Genomic DNA, 5,715 nt, shown 5'->3' with positions numbered 1-5,715 from the left:
ACTCACAATGCAAGCCATTTTACCAGAATCTTTCTTTCTTTTTTTTTTTTTTTAACTTTGGGTGTTGTTAGCTTTCCACATGAGAGAAGGTAAATATCCAATCCTGTCCCCTATAACTTTCCAGTCTCATCTACAGAATGGGGAGGGTAGGGATGAGAATTACTTGTGAAGTTCACAGTCCAGCTAGCCGCATAGGCTCACTCTCTACCACATCCTTACCACATCACTAAAGACCCATTTGCCACAGTTCTTTTTATCGAGTTCATCATGTGTACCTTTCAACAAAAAGGCATACTAAAAGACAAAAAACACAGTTTGAAAAGACAGAGTAAGCATCAGAACCAGACTCAGATATGTTGGAGTTATCAGACTAGGAACTTAAAACAACTATGATTAATATGCTAAGAGTTCTAGAGGAAAACATGCAAGAACAGATGTGCAATGTAATCAAAGAGCTGGAAACTCTAAGAAAAAATCAAAAGGAAATGCTAGAAATCAAAAAGACTGTAACAGAAATGAGAAGACTGACTTTTATGGGCTCGTTAATAGACTAGACATAGCCAAGGAAAAACTCAGTGAGCTTGAAGATATGCCAAGAGAAACTTTAAAAACTTTAATGCAAAGAGAAGAAACAATAAAAAAGACTGAACATGATACCCCAAAACTGTGGAACAAATACAAGAGTTGTAACATACTTATAATAGGAATTCTGGAAAGAGAAAAGAGAGAGAAGAATAGAAGAAATACTTGAACAAATAATAGCTGAGAATTTTCCAATATTAATGACAGACACCAAACTACAGATCTAGGAAGCTCAGCAAACACTAAACACAGTAAATATCCCCCAAATCTACATCTAGCATCTCATATTTACTGTAGAAAATTAAAAAACAGAGAAAATTGGGTGGCACCTGTGGCTCAAAAGGGTAGGGCGCCAGCCCCATATGCCGGAGGTGACGGGTTAAAACCCAGCCCCAGCCAGAAAAAAAACAGAGAAAATCTTTAAAGAAGCCATATGGAAAAAACGGCTTACATAAAGAGGAACTAGGATAAGAACTGCATTGGCTTTCTCTTCAGAGAAGCAACCTCAAACTCTTGGGCTCAAGTGATCCTCTTGCCTCAGCCTCCCAAGTAGCTGGGACTACAGGCGCCTGCCACAATGCCTATTTTTTAGAGACTGGGTCTTGCTCTTGCTCAGGCTGGTCTCAAACTCATAAGCTCAAGTGATCCACCTGCCTCAGCCTCCCATAGTGCTAGGATTACAGGTGTGAGCCACCTAGCGAGCCCCTCTAGGGCAACTCTAAAGAAGGAAATAGAAGGTGTCCCAAAACTTGCCTATAAAGTGGTTGAACATTGGAAAAATGAGAAACTGAGGCTAAATGTGTCTTTATTTCAAAATATTCATTATAAAATTTTACAAAATATTTAAAAAATGTTTTCTACAGGTTGGCCACCTCTTTGTAAAATTTCATAATATGAATATTTTGTAAATAAAAGTACATTTAGCCACAACCTCCCATTTTCCCTATGTACAGTAACTTTAGGGGAGACATTGGGGACACAGTATAATTGACAGGGTAAGAGAAGAAACAAGGGCGGTGCCTGTGGCTCAGTGGGTAGGGCGCCAGCCCCGTATACCAAGGGTGGTGGGTTCAAACCCGGCCCCAGCCAAACTGCAACAAAAAATAGCTGGAAAAAATCCTGGGTGTTGTGGTGGACACCTGTAGTCCCAGCTACTTGGGAGGCTGAGGCAAGAGAATCACCTAAGCCCAGGAATGGAGTTGGAGGTTGCTGTGAGCTGTGATTTCACAGCACTCTACTGAGGGCACTAAAATGAGACTCTGTCTCTAAAAAAAAAAAAAAAAAAAAAAAGAACAACAGGACAATGAATAGAAAACAGTAACAAACATGGTAGACATTAATCCACCTATACTAATAGGCACCTTAAACACCAATGATCTAATTAAAAGACAGAAACTGGGGTGGTGACTGTAGCTCAGTGGGTAGGGTGCCGGCCCCATATACCAAGGGTGACAGGTTCAAACCCAGCCCCAGCCAAATTGCAACAAAAAAATAGCCGGGCACAGTGGAGGGCGCCTGTAGTCCCAGTGCAGGAAGCTGAGCCAAGAGAATCACCTAAGCCCAGGAGTTGGAGGTCACTGTGAGCTGTGTGATGCCACAGCACTCTACCAAGGGCGATGAAGTGAGATTCTGTCTCTATAAATAAATAAATAACAGAAACTGTATTTTTTTTTAAAAAGACCCAACTAGCTTTTGCCTATAAGAAACCCATTTTAGGTCAGGTGCAGTGGCTCACATGGGTAATCCTAGCAATCTAGGAGGCCAAAGCAGGTGGGTTGCTTGAGCAAAAGCGAGACCCTGTCTCTACTAAAAATAGAAAAACTGAGGCAAGAAAATCTCTTGAGCCAGGGTTGGAGGTTGCTGCGAGCTATGATGCCACTCTACCCAGGGCAACAGCTTGAGGCTCTGTCTCAAACAAACAAACAAAAATATTTTAAATTTAAAGACATTGATAGATTAAAAGTAAAAGAATTAGAAAGATATACCATGCTAACACTAATCAAAAGAAAGCTGGAGTAACTAGATTAATTTCATACAAAACTGCAAAACTGCTTCAATGAACATCACTGTACACATGTTTTTTTTTTTTTTGCAGTTTTTGGCCAGGGCTGGGTTTGGACCTGCCACCTCCGGCATATGGGGCTGGCACCTTACTCCTTTGAGCCACAGGTGCCGCCCCCACATTTTTTTTAATAAAAAATATTGTATTTACTTAGGAGCATTCAGAATGTCAACAAAACAGCTGCAACTTTTTTTTTTTGTAATTACAGAGTGGTATTCAGTTAACAAACAATTATTCTGTATAAGCTGCATCAGAGACAACTGAAGATGAAAAAACTACCATCCCCATATATAACTAATTTGTGCTGTGCACCAACAAGAACCTGCTTTAAATTTCCATGCCAATTTACAACCCCCATACTGTACCAGGCAAGGTTAGTGGCTACTGAAAATACCACCAGGACAGGGCTATCTATAGACACACTCGGGTAGTGTGTTAACTATACAAAAAAAAAAGACACTGCAGTTTAAACACAAATCTTACACAGCCTTACATTTCAATTTTTTTCTTTAAAAGGAGTGAGTTGTGTACAGGGGGATTAAATGCTTTATAGACAAGAAAAAAAAACTGCACGAGAACCAACTTATTCATCATCATCTTCTTCTTCTTCATTCTCTTCCTCCTCTTCATCTTCCTCCTCTTCCTTCTTTTTCTTGCTTTCTTCAGCCTTGACGACTCCCTTTTTCGCTACATCAGGCTTTCCTTTAGCTCGGTCTGCAGCAATATCCTTTTAGTATTTTCCCTTCAGCTTTGCAGCCTTCTTTTCATCAGGCTGCTTGTCATCTGCAGCAGTGTTATTCCACATCTCTCCCAGCTTCTCTACAACATCACCAATGGATAGGCCAGGATGTTCTCCTTTGATTTTTGGGCGATACTCAGAACAGAACAAGAAAAAGGCCGAAGGAGGCCTCTTGGATGCATTGGGATCCTTGAACTTCTTTTTTGTTTTCCCTTTAGGAGGGATATAGGTTTTCATTTCTCTTTCTTAACGGGCCTTGTCCACCTTTTCCATATCTTCAAATTTTCCTTTCTCTTTAGCAGACATGGTCTTCCACCTCTCTGAGCACTTCTTAGAAAACTCTGTGAAGCTGACTGAAGCATCTGGGGGCTTCTTCTTGTGCTCATTCCGACAAGTTTGCACAAAGAATGCATATGGTGACATTTTGCCTCTCGGCTTCTTAGGAACTCCTTTGCCCACGTTTAGTTATTTATCTTCAGCAAGGCAGAGAGGCGTCCAGTGCTCGTCCGGCTCTCACTTGCCCCGGTGCTGTCTCTACAGAGCTCAATGTACTGCAATGGCTGACTACACATTTTTTTCTTATTTAGAAGCTAGATCTCTTTTTTCTTTTTTTGAGACAGAGCCTCAAGCTATTCCCCTGGGTAGAGTGCTATGGCATCACAGCTCACAGCAACTTCCAACTCCTGAGCTCAAGCGAGTCTCCTGCCTCAGCCTCCCAGGTAGCTGGGACTACAGGCGCCCACCACAACGCCCGGCCATTTTTTTGGATGCAGCCATCATTGTTGTTTGGCGGCCTGGGCTGGGGATTCGAACCCTCCACCTTAGGTGTATGTGGCTGGCGCCTTAGCCGCTTGAGCCACAGGCGCCAAGCCTAGATCTCTTTTTTCAATCCCAGTTTTAGTTTGTTCTTCTGTTTTATGTGATATAAAATAATATACAATAATATGGGTAGATGCATTAAAGAGAATAGGCAACAAATTTTTGCATGCATACATACATTTTTTCACATATTATAATACCAATGAAGTACTGTAGCACTTCTTATGTGCTAAGCACTTCCTTTTTTAAACAGAGTCTCATTATGTCACCCTCTGTAGAGTACCATAGCATCACAGCTCACAGCAACCTCAAACTCTTGGGCTTAAGTGATTCTCTTGCCTCACCCTCCCAAGTAGCTGGGACTACAGGTGCCTGCCATAATGCCCTGCTATTTTTTTGTTGTAGTTGTCATTGTTGTTTAGCAGGCTGGGGCTGGGTTTGAACCCACTAACCTCAATGTAAGTGGCCAGTGTGGGTGCCAAGCCATGTGCTAAGCACTTTGTATGTGTTAACTCCTTTAATCCTCGCAATAAACCCGTAAGTTAGGCACTATTATCATCTTATCATTAGATAAGGAAACTATGGCACAGAAAGATTAAACATTTGGTCTCACTCAGGTGATTATTAAGTCCAGAGCTAAAATTCAGACAGACTCAAAGAGTCAGGTCCCAGTGTCTGTGTTTTTAGCCTTTCCATAATACGTACAACTACATCTACAGATAATCATGGAAGGGGTTTAGCATAGTTTTTAATGCAAGGTATTAAGTGCCCCATATTACCATCATAATTTTTCCTATTATTACTATGTTTTATTACATCTGAGATGCAATCAATTGTAAAATGTATCATTATTTTAAATATCACTAACAAGGCCAGGTACCATGGCTCACACTTGTAATCCTAACACTCTGGGAGGTTGAAGTGGGTGGACTGCTTGAGCTCAGGAGGTTGAGACCAGCTTGAGCAAGAGTGGGACATCTCCAGCTCCATCTCTACTAAAAATAGGGGAAAAAAATAGCTAGGTGTCATGGCAGGCACCTATAGTCCCAGCTACTTAGGAGGCTGAGGCAAGAGGATCACTTGAGCCCAAGAGTTTGAAGTTTGTGTGAGCTATGATGATGCCATGGAACTCTACCCAAGGTGACAGAGTAAGGCACTGTCTCAAAATAAATAAATACCACTAACAAAGAAAGAAAACACTGCCAATCATAACCACTGAAGACTCTTTAACATAGTTGTGAGATGCATTCCAATATCAAAGGTAAGAAATGCACTTTGTAGAATGAATGAGATTCAGTATTATTGTACATGCAGTTTTGCATTTAGTGTCCAATGGCTTTAAATACCATCTATGTACTGAGGCCCCCTAATTTGTATTTTCACTCCTGACCACTCCTTTGAACCATAGACTTGCATATCCAACTGCTTATTTGAGGTCTCCAGGTGGATACTAACAAGCATCTCAATGACTCACATGCTCAAAACTGAGTTCTCTATAGTATTAACCATCATA

At 41.1% G+C, this 5,715-nt stretch overlaps 1 pseudogene; it reads right to left on the bottom strand.

Moving 5' to 3' along the window:
* Window positions 1-3,227: 3,227 nt before the first annotated feature.
* LOC100942128 lies at window positions 3,228-3,848 on the bottom strand (annotated as a pseudogene).
* Between the last annotated feature and the right edge of the window lie 1,867 nt (window positions 3,849-5,715).

This window comes from Otolemur garnettii, unplaced genomic scaffold, assembly GCF_000181295.1.
Source record: "Otolemur garnettii isolate 467f Iridium unplaced genomic scaffold, OtoGar3 scaffold00158, whole genome shotgun sequence".
In the NCBI taxonomy this organism is placed as follows: Eukaryota; Metazoa; Chordata; class Mammalia; order Primates; family Galagidae; genus Otolemur; species Otolemur garnettii.
The sequence above is the reverse complement of the archived record's forward strand: the minus strand, read 5'-3'. Positions and strand labels throughout refer to the sequence as shown.